This window comes from Gallus gallus, chromosome 9, assembly GCF_016699485.2.
Source record: "Gallus gallus isolate bGalGal1 chromosome 9, bGalGal1.mat.broiler.GRCg7b, whole genome shotgun sequence".
NCBI lineage: Eukaryota > Metazoa > Chordata > Aves > Galliformes > Phasianidae > Gallus > Gallus gallus.
The window spans coordinates 21,004,762-21,022,024 of record NC_052540.1 but is presented as its reverse complement, the minus strand read 5'-3'; the positions used below and the strand labels follow the sequence as shown (position 1 = coordinate 21,022,024).

The 17,263-nt window shown below is 37.3% G+C and overlaps 2 long non-coding RNA genes across 4 annotated transcripts in view; one reads left to right on the top strand and one right to left on the bottom strand.

Annotated features, from left to right (window-relative positions):
• The window catches only part of LOC101749407, a 229,987-nt gene that overhangs the window by 130,766 nt on the left and 81,958 nt on the right, over positions 1 to 17,263 (top strand). The gene's annotated exons all lie outside the window — the stretch shown is intronic.
• LOC121111531 lies at positions 13,433 to 16,855 on the bottom strand. The gene is made up of 2 exons (XR_005862482.1): positions 16,568 to 16,855; positions 13,433 to 14,360 (listed from the first exon to the last, which is right to left on the bottom strand). It is a non-coding gene; the product is annotated as an uncharacterized LOC121111531 (long non-coding RNA).

The following is a 17,263-nucleotide window of genomic DNA, read 5'->3' as shown; positions in this document are numbered from 1 at the left end:
GCTGAATGTGATTTGCATAACTGTGACATGTCCTGTAAATAGATTTGGCCTGCAGAACATGGAAACAGGGCTGAAAATTGAATTTCCAGATCAGAAACTGTGCTAATACACCCTCACTGGTGTGCCGGAGGTCCCAGACACAATCAAGAACAGAACAAGCATGCTTTCAACTGTTTCAGTTCAAATTCTTTACAGCATATGACTAAGGTGCCACCTCATGAAACTCAGCCCACAGCAATTAAATCCAAATGCTGCTGGAGCTGTGTTATTCCATACAGCTGGCAATTAAGGCTCCTACTGAACCGTCACACAGCTCTGATTCCTCTCAAGATATTGTTGCAAAACTTTGCAAGTTTCTGCGCATACAGGGCTTCAGAAGTGAATGATGGCAAGGGGTTACCAGGTTTGTCCTTTATTTTTAGCCTTTTTGCACAGCTCTCCAACAAAATTAGGTTACTACGTTCAAAATGGGACCACTTGGGATTTGTATTTATTAAGAAAGAAAGAGAGCTTGACTTGAGCTGGTCTCCTGGCTCTTATTTCAGATAGGAAAAATTGTACCATGGATCATCTCTCTAGAGAATCATGCTTCCTTTTTGAAATATCCATACGTTTATGCCTGAACTTTCAGCTCACCCAGATACATGGGAAGTAAGTTCAGCATTTCTTCTTTTCAGTAGCAACAACTACTCTGACTCCTGAGAGCTTATCCTCAAGATGATCCCAGTCGTCCAAGCACTGGCAGAGCTATATCAGGCAGGTCTCAGGACTAGTTGGGGATATTCCCATTCTGTTGTAGTCACTTCAATGTCAAGCAGAGACACAGTATTAGGCTATGGTACATGCATTACTTCACCTTTCTTCAGACTTCATCACATCAAATGCACTGGTGCACTGTGGTCAAAATTGGCATGATTGACTTTTGGGGGAGATGAAAAGAATTAACAGTTAAGTAAGAGCAGATGTGAGTTAGAGAATAAAAGTTCCTAATTGCACAACCACATAATCCAACAATTCTTTCAATTATTTTTTTTATGACTTTGTTATCTAACTGCAGAAATATTCAAAACATCACTTCGGTTGATGACTTGAGACGTTCTAAAGGGTTCTTGTAGTTCTTATAAGATTTATCAGCAGTCACTGATATATGACTTGGGAATTTGTCCCTGTGCCATCACTGGTTGCAATGATGAAAAAGTACTTTTTCTTCATTTCTTTCACAAAGCACAACCTATCTCCTTAAAATCTGGTGTCATCTTTGACCTCTGATCAGAAAAATCCTACATTAATTCCTTTAAGACATTATTATCTCTTGAACTGACCATCCAAAGGCTTTAGGAATTGCAGAATGCACTTAATTAACTTGTCTGAGCCACTGCTTATTCCATTTGTCTTATTTTTTTTCCCCCCCTTTCTTGTTTTGGTATCACAGTAGCATCTGTTTGCTCTCATCCTTCTCTCATCCCTGCTAATTACAGGCAAGCAAAATAAAAATCTAACCTTGCTGGAAATCTGTTAATATTAAAATACTCCCCTTGATAAGCCCATAAATCTCTAAACCACATAGTTTGTTAGTGCCCTACACAAGAAATCACCCTTGGAGTGAATGCAGATCTGCAGTAGAAATTAGTAGTTCCTTCTTGCATACATAAATTTACTTTTCAACTTAGAAAGCTGAACAAACCTCCTGTTTTCATGCTGAGAATTGGCAGGGATGAACTGTTCCAATCTTAATGCAAAACGAACAAATAATTTTAAAGAAATTGTTCTATGAATATGTCCTTTTAAGAACTCAAAGTTATTTGCTACTGTTATTATAATCACTATTAAAAATAGATGTAACACTATACAAATACAGTGGGTAGAAAGGTTGGTGTTCTGAAAACTAAGAATCAGACAGTAATATCCTTGCTCTTGGGACTTTTCAATATGATTTCACTAGGACTTTTTGAGTAACTTGAGATGCTCTTTTGACTCTTTGCCAAAAGTCTGTCAGCTTTTCTTTTGATTAAAAAATACAATTTTAATAAGAAAAAAATAGATACAAAATAACCCAACTGAAATTACATCCTGAATTATTTAGAATTGCACAGGAGATGAAAGCTTCTTAGAAGTTTCTAGGGTGGAGATAATGCATCATGATCAATAAATGAATACTGTCCTTCCTAAACCCAAATATATTTGGCATACATTATTAAGAAGGTATAAAACTGCCTGATTTCATTATTAATGCAAGGTTATGCTATATCTTACGTGTACAGCTGAGAAGGTGAAAAAGCACAAAGTTACTATTTGATTTCATGGATTTTATTCTTTAAAAGCTTTTAAAGGACTGTTTAGGACCAGATTTAGGTACTTGTTCCCTACAATTTTTGTGTCTCACATCAAGGGCCACCTTATTATTTAGAGGGAAATTTAGGCTTGGAGAGATACTGAGTAGGTCTTGAATTTCAGAGTGTTTGGGGAGTATGCCTTCATAAAGGCCATCCCTAGAAACACTCCTTCAGTTACAAAAGGAAAGGGTAATAGACAGATGAAAAAATGAGTGTTGACACTACACTTGCTTTGTTCATGTCTCCATGCGTTAGTATCAATACACTCAATTTTCCAAATCCACAGGCTCTGAGTTACCGTCTTCAGGATGCCTAAGTTGGTTGGGTCATGAACATTCTAGTTCTTTCTTTATGACATCTTTTTCCTCCTTAAAACCTCACTGTTCTTTTCTCTTCTATATCTGCCCTAGCAGAGACTGAAAATGTCAGAGTGCCTCACTGTTCTTTTGCTGTTTGAAGTTACCTAACTCTGGAGTAAAGTTTCTCATGCTTGTTACAGCATGGTTGTGTTACTTAATTGACTTTCCTCCTGTCATCATCTGATTCTCCTTAAAGCCTCTTTTAAAGTACTATGAAATATCAGTAGCTGTTTCTAAAGTGTTGTTTTTTTTTTTTTGATATATTTTTAACTACTTTGTCTCGCAATAAGTCCACAGACTCAGCTATAATGAGAATCCCACTGTGCCAAGATTTCTTGACATAACTCTGCCCAGATAGACAGCGTCGGCCCCGAAGACGTTGTCTCATGAGTACAAATAAGAAAGTCACTGCGTGCTGAGCCTGTGCAGAGAATGGAAGTTCATTATTTTGAGAAAAGATCACAGATTTTACGACTGTAGATGCAGCTGGAGCTCTGAATTTTGCTCTATACATCATTTAAGGATTTTCATCTTTACAGGCTCCTGTTACTTTATAGGCTGTAGCTCGTATCTTAGAATGTGTTTCCACTTGATTTTTGCTTACTTCTCAAACTGCTGAAGTTCACATCTTTACTCCCTTGAAATAGGTGCATTTTCTTTAATCGAACTGTTTTGAAGAATACCGTGGAATGAAAACAAAGGAATGCTGTACCCTTTAAAAATTGAAAAAGGATCTTTTAGGGAGAAAAGCTGTCCTGTGTTTCTTGCTGTTGAAAAATAGTAAGTAGGTTACTTGGATGTTTTCCTACCAGTTTTTTTTTCTACGTTATTCTGTAATATGCAGTAAAGATCATTCTCATCTAGATTCCAGAAGCATCCAATGGAGTTCAAATATCTCTCTGGAGAAAAAGGCGCACTCTTCTTTTAGATGGTCGGACTTCATGATCTTTATGGTGTTTTCCAACATTTATGATTCTATGATTCTTTTAACTCTGACAATACAGTTTGCTTACTTATGCACTCCAAAACAGTGAACGTACTTGATGCTTTCTGCTCTGGGAATACTTCAGTGTCATTCTTAGAAGGACTGTCGTGAGATTCCACTGCTTTACAATCGAGAAATATTTTTCTTAAAAGTAACATGATTGCTTTATGAATATTTCTTCTAAACTCTCATGTCAACTTTTGTATTTTGAAGATGCGGCTGTTAGGCAAGTTGACTCCCACGTTTTCATTTTTTATTCTTCAGAACATAAATCTTGTGAACTTCACTGCAAGATCCAGTTTCCAGGTCACTTGTTGTGATAGATGACAGACTTGTAAATCTTACCCAGAGTTGTTCACACATAAACTTAAAAAGCTATCAGGATGGAAACTTTTAAAGCTTCATACTTCACTATGAACTGAACAGGCACAGCCATGCCTCTTGCAGATTAAATAAGTGTTAAAAGCAACTTCACTTCTTAAATAATGTATGAATCACCCCAAATTGTTAATAAATAAATATCTGTATTAGTACTGAAATCTTCAAAGTCAAGAAAACAACCTGAGTTAGAAAGATATATTGTAATACTGTTCTTTTGCATTAATGCACATGTATGGCAAATGAAGGTGATGACAGGGTCTTCTAGTAGGATACAGACCCTACAGAACAATAACAAATAAAAAAAGAAAGAAAATTTGCTTACCCCTTCTGCTGATCAGTGACAACTCAAGAGAAATGCAATCTTCCTAAGGGCTGCTAACCCTTAAATGAGGGTGAGGAGGGGTGGGTCCTGGCTCCACCTCTTCTGATCACTCAGGTGTATTGCTTGCACCTGAGCTCCCTGGTTTAGCCAAGCTCAAGCATTGGTTTAGGCTGTGACCCGGCAGTTCCATTGCAGTATACAAACTGGTACTTACTGTGTTTAAAAAAAAAAAAAAAAAAAAAAATTACAAAAAAAGGTGAAAAGCACTGGCATATGTGTGTATCTACATCATTTTAGAAGAGGTGGAAAACATAAGAATTGACACCTCTGTCATTAGCCTGTTTTGCTTCTTGCCAGCCCTAATAGCAGGCTTTGTTACTGGTTGCCCAGGCCAACATAACGCATCTTTGCTGCCCCTGTAATTACAAACTTTAACAATTTTCAAGCACTCTGCCTACTTTTGAAAGGAAAGGTAAAAAGTTTAAATGCTGGTTAGTGTTTAACAGTATTAAAGAAGATAATGTAACTGCTTATATGATGTGCTGCAAGAGAAAGAGGAGAAAAGACAGACCTTAGGGATCTGTGTAACAAAACTGTATGTTTAACTTCATACACTTTGATAGGGATACTGACACATTCATATTTCAAAAATAAAAATTTAATGATGGAATGTTGGATATTTTTAGGTTCCTTTCAGGTCTTAATAGTCTGTGTAGTGCAAGAGTGAGATTTCCAAAACCACGCGTTGCCCTGCTCATGCTCCTTTTAAAGTAATTGGAGAAGCTATTACTGACTTCTAATGCAATGGATTTATTCTTTGACAAAATGTTGCATTTTGGTTAGGTATAATAGGAAGATAATATAGTACTTCATATTCTATTTAACCGTGCATGTTTAAAAAAAAGTTTGTTATAGTACAAAGATTAGATTTTTTTAATGCTATGTGTATCATCTGCATGCTTTTAGAGAGATAGCATTGTTAACAGAAATACCAACACAAGCAAAAATCAAGAAGATGCATCTTTCTTTCTCTTATCAGCAAGCTCCAAGAAAGTACTTTCAGTTGTTCCATATTCTCAGTAATCAATATCATCATCTTAGTCAAACATAAATACAAAAGAAAGAATAGGCAGCAATTACTTATCTTTTTCACCTAATTTATTTTGCAGTTCCTTTCTATAGTTGTGCATCTTACTTCTTATTTTGTATTTATTATTGTAACTATGAAGCCATTGCTAAACGTGTGGCTGAAAGCAAATTTCAGATGTGATGGGTAAAATTGATTAGGTGTTCTTACCAGAGATAGTGGGCTCCAAGGTCTTCAGCTCTATCAAGAGCACAACCCTTGATGGAAATAGAATGAAGGAATAAATTGAAAGAAATGAATGATTCAGCCCTAAACTTCCAGAAAGCCTGGGAATACTCCACCAGTTTGCAACAGTAGTATGTGGACAAGTTTCTTTTTTTTCATTAAAGTTTAAGAAGATTTGGAGCAGAGCTTGTATAAAATATATCCTGCTCAGAATGCAGACACTATAAACCTTATCTCTGTCAAAACTCTCCCTGGTTCTATCTTCTCTTAATCCTCTCTGTAAACCACAGATGGCAATTTCCGTGGTCTACGTGCTTCTGTTTTACCTATAGAGGCCAAGAGGAGAGCATGTCAAAAACAAAGCAGAAACATAAAATGATGTCTAGCTCCTGGAAAGCTGTCTCTGGTAACCCATCTCTGCACGTGCTTATCTGTGTGTGTATATTTGGTATGAGAATAGTGTTAGAAACATATTGCAGGAGCTAAAAATAAGGTAAAGATCTCTGAACAAGAGTCAGATCAACCCTTGTGTAAGGACACCTTTTAATTTCTGTGATTGCAGTTCCCTTCTGCTCTTGTCCTTCACATCTTGTGATGCATAGGTTTAATTTGTTGCTTTTCAAATTCCTACTGGCATCGAGGCCTCGTAAACGTTGGCAAAAAATCCCTCTTAGATTCCATGTTATAAGATTGAGAGGCCAAGCCTGGCAAATCTGTCCTCCTAGCTGAAACTCTCCCAGATTCCATGTGAATGGATAGCTCCGATCTGCACCTGCTCCATTCTGCAGTGTTTTTATGTGGTAATCAGCATTCCACATAATTTTCCAGATGAACCTTCAGTAGCATCTCTCCCAATGCCAGGGTGCCTTGCCGTGATTTACCTTTCATCCTCCTGTTTGCCCTGAGTAGTTTCTTGCTATTGGGCAGATGGTTTTATTATTTGCAATCACCACAGGATCTCTCTTATGATTTCTTTATTCAGCAATGATTTTCATGTTTATTTTTGGTACTGAGATTATTGCCTTGCTTTTGCCAGCACTGGGCTGTCTGTATTCACCCATAAAACAAATCTACTCAATCACTGTGTATATCGTTGTTCTGCTGCATTTTACTATTTTTGTGTCACCATTAAATGTAGTGATTCTGGAAACTGAACACCTCTCTGCCTCTGTTTCTCAGATAATTCCATCATGATGACCCAGCAGCTTTCCTTTAGATGCTCATTTTTCCTTTAGATGCTTATTAGATGCACCCCTGTCCTTGCCTCAGTGAAGGAATATTTTAAGTTACTCATAGAAATTCATATTTTTTTGCTTTATGTTTTCATAGCACCTTTACCTATTATTAAAGTACGGAGAGAACTCATCTGATCCATCACCCTGTTTTCTGTCAGAATAATAAACTGTTTAGCTGGACTGAAAAAATACTTCTTTTTCCGCTGGTTAATCACCAGATGATATGGTTCTGTATTTGTGTTCAAGCAAACATTTTTAATACCAGTTTCTCTCTTAGTACTTGGAGTCCTTCTGTGGCACAAAATCCAGTTAGAGCATTATCATCACTTGAAGTGGATAATGCGATTTAGTCTATTAGCGTAGATGGGCACCACGCTATAACTCTGCCCCTAAGTTAGGTTACATTTTAGGCACAAATATAGGAGTGATCAGGTAACATGGTTTAAATGTGATCAGTTGCAAAATATTTTTAACCAGGGATAAATGTAACTATGCTCTTTTTGGCAGCCAGGTAGAGTATTTTAGCAGTGATGCAGACCCACATGCTGATTATAACTGTAACTTCCTTCTATTGCTTTTGTATGGAGTGGAAGTGACTTAAGCTTGAAGAGCGGTAATCCACCACTTACCATGTCTTCTAGACAAAGCCTCTGTAAATCAAACTCTTTCAATAGTAGAAGGCCAGAAGTTTTTTTTAAAGTAACCTAGAAATGACTCATAATTGAGGAAGACGTGGAATAACCATCCAAGCTCCCTCTCACTAAAAAATCATCAAAGTGGATTTGTTATATTTCTGTACTTTGTATGTTTGATATTTGGGCTAAGATCCTCCATTTCCTCATTCTGTCAGACTGTGTTCTTTTATTTTGCGAGTAATTGCAATGATTTGAATAAAGAGCTGCTCAAAGTCTTCCTCCCAAATTGCTCTTCTGCATCAACAAATACAGTCTCACTGCACAATACCTATTTCTCAACATGGGGAAGGGAAGAGAAGTGCAGACTCCTCAGATCTAGTTATAGACCAGACATTTTTCAGCATCAGAACTGAAGCACTGAGACATGGCTCCATCGTCAGGCCTGCGATGCTGGCATTCTTCTGACCATGCCTGCTCTGATTCAATAGTGTGGAGTGGCGGAGCAAAGTAAGCAGAAATGTGACATGTGCTGTGTGATGACACTGGGCATCTGTTTTAGCTTTTTTTTAGCCCTCTGTGACACGCTGACAGTCTGTAGTCGTGCTGTCTCCAGTCTTAGATTGTGGTACAGGCACTGAGCAAGTCCAGATTCAGCAGGATGCAGTGGGGCCTCAAGAGCACATGAAGCTGATGTCTTCATGATGTGGTTTGAGGTCCATCTCAGCTGACTTCAGGGTTTTTTTCCTTCTCTACGTGGAGTGGATTTTTTGTAAAGTATTTCTGGCCTGCTTCATTTCTAACTCCAGAGTACAGCTGTAGGTCATTACTTTCCGTCCAAACATCCAGTGAACTCGTGTTCATTGCTGGACATGCCTGTTCCTTGATCTTATGTTTCTGGCTCTTAATCTGAGCATTATGATTAGATTGCTTTTTGAATGGACTCCCAGTCTCCTGTGCTGCATTTGACAGTTTCCAATAAGCCTACATTTCTGATTCATGGATACCACAGCTATAAAATTTGGCACAGAATAATTTTCCCTAGCAGCAAACAAGATGAAAATCCAGAAATCAAAAAGACTTTTACAGGTAAAGGTTGTTACTCCTTGACTCCTTTTCTTTTTTTCTCTATTATAAAGACATTCACAGAACTCAGCTTCCCTGTTACACTGCACATCCCAGTTTCATTTAGTACAGAAAATACTTTTTCATTCATTCAACCATGAAGCTATTGCTGATACAAATGGATTTTTTCTATAAACATCATCCTGTGTAGTCAGGTCTGGATCACACCAAAACAATCTGCTTGAAAAGAGCTGTTGTAACTGCGCCTAACCTTCTGTTTCTCCTTTGCTATCAGCAGCTCTTCTACCTGTTAAGTGCCTCGGTATGAAGTCCTTCTTAAACCCTCAAATCTCATGTATCTTTTCATCTTTTTTTATTATTATTATTTTCTATTATTTTATTGCATGTAGTTTGCAAATTCTTCTTCCTCAGATGTCTGTTTTTATATAGCTGATCACCACTAAGGTGTTTCCTGGTAGCACCTACAGTCTCTCCAAATTATCCACCCTCTCCATTCTCTTTTGATGGCTGTTACTGCATTCTCCATGAACATGCAGCATTCCTCCTTGGAAAATTACAATAGCCTTTCACAGTTCCTCTTTCCCCTGTACTACAAACCCCTTTTCATTTATCAGCCTTTTATTCCTTTGCTTCTTTGCTTCTCCTTTTTTTTTCCTTCCCTTCCCTTCCCTTCCCTTCCCTTCCCTTCCCTTCCCTTCCCTTCCCTTCCCTTCCCTTCCCTTCCCTTCCCTTCCCTTCCCTTCCCTTCCCTTCCCTTCCCTTCCCTTCCCTTCCCTTCCCTTCCCTTCCCTTCCCTTCCCTTCCCTTCCCTTCCCTTCCCTTCCCTTCCCTTTTCCTGTCACCAATGTAACCAACATCTCTTTTCAAAATACAATATAAGAAATACAGTATGATCCAATTAACAGTGTGTGGCTGTGAAAACGCCCTTTCTTCCAAGAGCAAAATGTGGTACAGCAGCCAGACCAGAGCTGCTTTGCTTTCAGATTAAACACTAATTCCAGTTATTTAAACTTTCGTCAAAATTAAAAGGAAGAGTGATTATTATTCGAAAATAAGATTTAGTTTTTAGTTTATATTGCACCTGCTGACTCCATGCAGGTAAATCCAATGGTGCTGTTGTGGTCAATGTAGGCAGGGAGCCCAGGAAGCCCATGCACAGGAGTAGAGATAAGAATGGAATGGATAAGGCTACTGAAGAGAGAGACTTTACTGGGCTTTCAGAAGGTAGAATCAGTGTTTTAATATTTACTGGCCTGAAATGGGCATCTACAGAGTAAATAAACTGCTAAAAGCCTCTGGGCTTGGCCAAAGAAGTGGAGAGGCCTTCAGCAGGCTGGAGAAGTGGTAGGAGCTACCACCTAAGGGACATACTATCTCTTCTGGCACAGCAGTGGTGCAAAGTCTCTCTTCAAGGAAAAATTAGTCTTAAGTAGAAAGTAAAAGTCTTTACTCTTGCTTTTGTTCAGTAAGAACTGCAGCCTTCTGAGGGAGGAATAGCCAGAGGCTGTTGGTGCTGAGTTGAGGAGCTGCAGCCAAGGGACTGTGTTCAGGATGGGTAAAGGCACAAGTTTACAGCTATCAGCTGCTAGGTAAAAATGTGTCTGAACTGAGGGCTGCAACAGGCAGCAGAAAGCACTGGGGCATGCTTACCCCTCCCAGCTGTGTGTCAGGTGTTAATCTATGAACTACCCCAAGTGTAACAGTATATCAGAAAGAAGAATGGCATGATGTTATGATACAGTGATATTTCTAGAAGCTCTTGGAAAGTTTCAAAGTTACATCTGCCTTTCTGCACTGATACACCACGCTTGTCAGAGTCATTTGAGACAATTTATAACTTTTTGCATGTGAACATGCTTTCTTGGCCTATCTGTCAGCATCTCTTTACTTCCCTCTACGTAAATTAAACAAACATGATAAAACTTACACCATCAGACTCAATGGAAGCTCTTGCCAGCTGCTGCCAAGTTATTGAGTAATACATCATCGAGATGGTAGTGAGTTTGTAATGATGTATTGCATCGATGCATCATTAGGGGAACTGTGTTCTTTGATGTATTAGTCAATAACAATTGTTAGTAGGAAAATATTTTGAAAAGTCAAATTCCAAAATCTTTTTTTAAGAATTATCCATAAATACACTGTAAATGGAAGATACTGACAGCTCGTGTTCCTAAATTGTCATCTTTCTGTATGTGAAAGTGCATAACAGGTGACTCATGAAATCACCAGAAGTTTGAGGGTTTTTTCGGTGGATCTTCCTTACTTACAGGTTTCAAGCATAAATAGGTACAAAAGGAAATAATGACAGAGGGAAAAGAAAGGATCCATCTTCACTTAACTAAAGGCAGTAAAAGGTCCCTCAAAACCTAAGGATGATGTTTTGCCAGCTTAGTTCAGGCGTGTGGTGGGCAGTTCTCATGCAAGATTGTGGCAGGGTTTAGGCTTGAATTCTGTATCAAACTGCTTATCAATCCTTTTGATGTTCTATTTAAGTGATTTTGGAATAGAAACAATCTCAACACGCTCTCATCTTCTGTTCTCTCTCTCTAATTAACATCCGGTGCTGATGATTACAATTTTAAACTGTGGCACAGCTTTGTTACTTATGTAGGTAATTGCTATACCTATAGATGCGTCTATTAGAAGCAAATTTAAAGGCATAAAAGGTGCTTAATTTAAGCAGTCATTACCTCATTCTGAGTGGGTGTGAATGTGCAGTATGGGTGAACAATTACAGGTGCCAAAAGGTACAAATAAATATGTTTGTTTTCTTTATCATTTTGAAACCTTTTTTCTCCAGTTTTCAAGGACAGCTAAAATACTTTTTGCTTTACAGAAAAAAGAATTTAACCTTCAGTAAGTAAAACATTTAATGAGTATCATGACCTTATTATAACAAAGTGCTTTCCTTCCATTCTTGGCTCTTTGAAGAAACTCCATTTAAATGAGCCTGACAATAAAATGATTGTTCCTCTGTTGTTATGCAGGTACATAAACAACTTAGTACATGACTAAGTTTGTCTTAGGCAAAAGTCTTTTCAAATCTGTTTTTTTTATTGTCAAAGATACTTTTTTTCTTACGTTGTGTTATAACTAACAAATAAATGCAGAAATGTGGAATTCTGAAGAAGATAAATACTTGTGAAGTGCCAAAAGGTGGAATTAATTTCTATTTGGGATTTTTGAAATCAAAGTTTTCACAGTTATCAAACCACTGTGAATGAAGATGTATGAGCACTTCGTAGTGCAGAGATACTCTTGGGAGCTGGCTTCTCCTGACCACCAAGAGTTGCCTTAGCATTCACACATTCAGAAATATCCAAATAGTCAAAGCCCATAACGTGGGAAGGATCATACAGAGTTGACTTATTTGGTCTCTCTTCAGTTTGAACAGCATGAAAATGAGCTTTTAACACCATATTTTGATCCACATAATCTCAAGAGAAGGAAAAAATAAATTACTCTCAGTTTGACCTCAGCAAATTTCATGATCTTGTGTCTTGAGCCAGTTCATAGGTATGCATCTAACACAGTCCTTTGCATCACATGCGGAAAACAAAAATCTGATTGACCACCATATAGAAACATATGCAAAAAAAAAACATGGAGCTGCATGACCTGGGTATCAATTTCGTCACATTATAAACAGATTCACTTTGCTAGTTTTCTGACTTGTGTACTGTAACTCCACACACATATTTACTTTGGCAACCTACACAGGGTGTTTCAGGTAGACTTTCACCTTCCTAATTGACCTCTTTGGTCTGAGAACCTGCTCCAGCCCATTGCAGTAAGAACGTGCTTTACGTAAACATCCCTATTTCTTCTATCGCTATGTTACACTTCACTTGAATTTCTTGGAATTGTCTCCTCCAGGACTGAGAATTCAGTAACAAATCTGTACCATCAACAATTCCACAAGTCAGAATGAAAGTCTGAAGTCTTTCAGGAAAAGAGATGAGAATGAAAAATAAATAAAACTCCTTAAGACACATGAATGTATTGCTTCCACTGGCCAAGACCATTGCCATTCACTTTTGACAATCTCACAGTTTCTGTAATTAGTATGATTCCCAAACTGAAATACTGTTTTCCAAAAATAATCAAAAAAATGTGTTAGGACCTTGACAAAAATTTTGGCCTGATAACATCAGCATTTTCAGACAAAAAAAAAAAAAAAAAAGAATTACAGAAACAAATTGTAACTCCAGAGTTATTAATGTTCTCCCCCAGTTGCAAGCAAACAGGAACAAAATTATGATTCAGGGAGGTGTATTTGTAAATAGTTCTCAGGCTATCCCTCGGGACATTGTAATTACATAACAGTGCAGGTCTTTTAAATTAACTGCAGCGCAGCTGCTGACATAACGAGCCATGTTCCATGCTCACCTGAGGAACCACGGTAGAGTTTTCCCAATAATAATGAAACCAATTTTAGAGAAGCTGAAGTGTTCTTCTCAAAAACTAATGGTAGCTCATAACACGTTTCAACTTAGTTATGCAATTCTTTTTTTTTTTTTTTTCCTCTGCTGATTTCATTTACCATTTAGCAGAAGTGCAGGACGAGAAGAAATCTTCATTGGGTTAAAAGAGAAAACGATGTCCCTGATCAGTGTTTATCTTTCTGTTTAATTTTAAAATTATATTTAACTTCTCGGCACTCCAAAGCAGATGGACCATAGGCTTACTGTAAATCAGCCTTAACAGTTCCGTCTCTTTTAATGCTTTAGGTTGTAAAACGAAGGTGTTAATGGAATCATATAGAGACCACAGTGCATCTTTTCTTGTTCTCAATGCTCTTTTATTGTTACTTTTTTGCATCAGGGTTTGTAATTTCAGAGTGACTTAATTTTACTTTCTTGGTAACTAAAAATTATGTCTTACATTGTTTGCTAAGTATTTCGCTCAGTAAGTTCCTATTGCTGCTGGTGTTGTGATGCCTGGATGCAGCCTACCTGCTGCAGTTCATTTATGGTTCTACTTTTCTCCTGCTGTGCAGTTGTTCACAATGTCATGCCTAAGTAGCAAGCAGATGATGTCCCAAATAAATCAGCAAATTGCTTCATATTTTATAATGCGAAAAGATGACAGCATGAATACAACACAGGACATAGATATATGAGAATTCTGCTCTAACTGTTCTCTAAGTTTTCCATGTTTTTGCAAATTCTAGTATGTCTCTTATTTTTTTGTGTGTGTATTTACAATATATTACTGGCCCTGTCTTTGTCACTCCTTTTAAGCTCTTTTTATGCATCAGTAAAATGCTGTCTATAACGTGCAGGTAAGGAAAGGAAGAACCAAGCTGCAGATGGATTGCACAAATAACTTGGGACAGAACAGTCTGAGAGCTGTACAAAGTTATCCATCTCCCTACTCAGCCAAAAGCTCATCGTTCTGTAGTCTGCTACAGTAAAAGAACCATATATAGCAGCTTTGATCTGATGAGTAAGAGCAGGTTTCCAGCAGGTTTCCTTTCTGTTTCCAGCAGAAAAGAGGTAATCCTTAGACTGTGTTAACTTTTTTGTTTTGCTTTCCTTCCTTGTGCCTTTGGGTCAACTTTGAAGTTGATGGTAAAGATTCTAATTCTCTATTTTAGGATTTCTCTAGTTACACAGTACTGTTTCTCCATAATATCAACAAAGTCACCAGTTTTGTAAGTAGGTCTCCGTCGGGTATTTTTAGGAAGGGTCCATATGTGCAGCTTGACTGCTGGAACATATCAGGAAATAAAATGAAGAGTAAGCTCAGCTCTGAAATTATCACCTTAGTACTCTTGCCTGAACTAAAGTTTCCTTTAACTATCCTTTCCTCCACTTATCTTGCATGTGTTTCACCATTAGTCTAGGAGCATCTTGGCCATAATTTTGCTGGGAAAAATACCAAACTACAAATTAGATTTGTAACTAAGCAGCAGAAAAGAAATAATTTTGGGGAAAAATCTCAACTTTAGAATGGCTTCGGGGGAAAAGATATCAGGGTCTCTGGCAATCTAAAAAGAAAAAAATCTGTTACCAGCATCATAGGAACTGAGGGGAAAAGAAAAAAAACAACTGTATGCTTAGTCACTGGGTAAATGGGGTTAAGTTGCAATGGCATAGCTTTTTTTCCACTATAGCTATTCAACCGTATCGAAGGAAAGAGCCTGTGGATTTTTTAACTTCTGTAGCTTTCCTTGAGGAGAAATCAAAATATTACAGTATTTCATAGTAACAGAAAACCTTATACTGACATCCCTTCTCTTTTTTTCCTGAAGGTTTACCTGTTTTTACTTGCTCATGCATTGAGCCAATCTGCAGGGAGAATTAATATATTAGATATACCAAGCCAGCTCATTTTTCTTCTGTCACTTTTGCCATGATTAATGATAGTGAAAGTGTGTTTAACTCTGTTCCAAATGACACTTCTGGTATTGCTCAGTGCTTAGATTTTTTTCTTTTTTCTTTCCTTTCTTTTTTTCTCTCTCTTTTTTTTTTTTTTTTTGTTTGTTTGTTTGAGTCTGCTATCATTAACTAAAAATAAATTCCAATTAAAACACAGAGGCAGATAAAACTATTTCCTTCTGTTTCTTTTTTATTCTTGCTTTTTCCCTCTGGAATGACTACATTTATGCATTCAAGTATTTTGAACATTTCCAGAAACTGTAAAACTTAAGCAATTAAGCAGCAATTAAGCTTACTGTACTTTATCCATATGAGATGATATATTGATATCTTCTTTAGGTGGACACTTTCAAAGTTATAATTGTTAATGCACTAAAAAGAGCTCCTGGCCCTGAGGTGACTGGGCAATGGAAATCTGTCTTCCATCAGATAAACCTACTTTAAAGAGAATCAATACCTAAATCTAGCATGTGCTTTTGTAATAATATGCTGCCTTATATTGCTAGAAAAAAGTAGCCAGGAAGCCATTAAGTAGAGGAAATGCTTCTAACGAGGTTTCTCGTGAACTAGAAAGGAGACTGCAGAGAGGAAGGATGGAAATGGGTTATCATGGAACTGCAAAGAAGGGATTTTAATGCTGAGAGTGCCCTTGGGTTGAATGTGAACTCCCCCCTTGGGAATTCCCTCTCCAGTTCTCCAGGACCTGTTGGACTCTATTTATATCCTTCAACCCTCTTAAGATGGTAACAAATAAGAGTGATGTAGTGATTATTGCTGATTATCCTTTTTCTCTCTCATCGATGTAAAAGGATTTTAAATTGAATTCTTACCAATAGGAGAAGGTAGCGATTCCCACCAACGGCTCGTGGGAAGCAAGCATTTCCAATGTATATTCAGACAGTACTGAGAAGCCTTGAAAGAAGTGCTCAGTAGGTATACATTTCCAGTGCTCCTTTAACAACTATTTTCTGGATTGATAGATAGTATCTTTAGTGAATATTTGCAATTCACTGTGAGTGCCTCTTGGTTTTGAGTCACCACAAAGCAAAAACTAGCTATTATCAAAGCACAATATTTCATAAGAAACCTGCTCATCAAAAACTAGAAAGAGAAAGCAAACATCATTAATGCAGGTTGGTAATACTCTGTGAAAACTGTTCAGCCACTGTGAAAACTGCTCATCCACCAACAGATTAAAGAAAAAAAAAAATAAGTTTGTGTTGTTAATATTACCCTTAAAGGGAAATGAAAGGTTTCAGCATTTCCTTTGAAGTAATTTTAAGGCAGTGGAACTAGTGCATGCATAGCAACTGTCTACAACATATTAAAAGAACATAAAGAATGAACAAGTTATGGAGCATCACCCCACAAAATAAATAAATAAAGTATGCACTGGTAATGTATATTATTGGTATTAAATGAAATCCCAAGGAATATTATTTTTAGGAACTGGAGAGTGACTGTCTTCTTCAAATTTACTGAATACGCAATGGACAAATGAAATAATATATCATGAGTGTGCTTTATCTGTCTTACCAGCTTGACTTCAAAAATTTCAAAGTTCTTTTTGAAAACTGCTGCGTCACAGTGGAAATTACTTCTTGCTTCTCAGTGAAGACAGGTCAGAAATGTACCATATGAAGTTCAGTCCTCCTCTTTCCATGTCTGACATTACCAGGGCCATATACTGCTGAAAGGAAGGAAGAGGGAAAGAAAAGCATTGTAGATTGGCAAACACATAGCTTGTGGGATTGATGCAAAACTCAGCTGTGTTTACTCTGTTAAGAATGGGCAGCAATATACATACATACATACATATATATATATATATATATAAATATATATATTGGTGAGAAAATATAGGAAAATAAGGAACCATGAAAGTTGGCATAAAAAGATGAAAGTTGGAATAAAAGATGAAGGGTAAAGAGTTGTACTGTTTGGATTTCATCCTTCATTTGTTTACTGTTTTGCCCCCCCCAAAAAAAAAAACCAATAATTTTTCCTATAGCCTAGGGGTGTGCCTTTGACTTTAGTCATCCAGCAGAAACAAACACAAATTTCCTATTTACGTCATGCTTGAGACAGTAGAGAACCTAGCTAGGAGTTTCAATTAGACAATTAAAGCTATAATCTATGTTAAACGTTAGGTCAAGAAAATAAATTAGATGCATTTTGAGTTGCAGAATCTCTTGGATTTGGGTCACTGAACCCATTTCTTAAAACCTAATA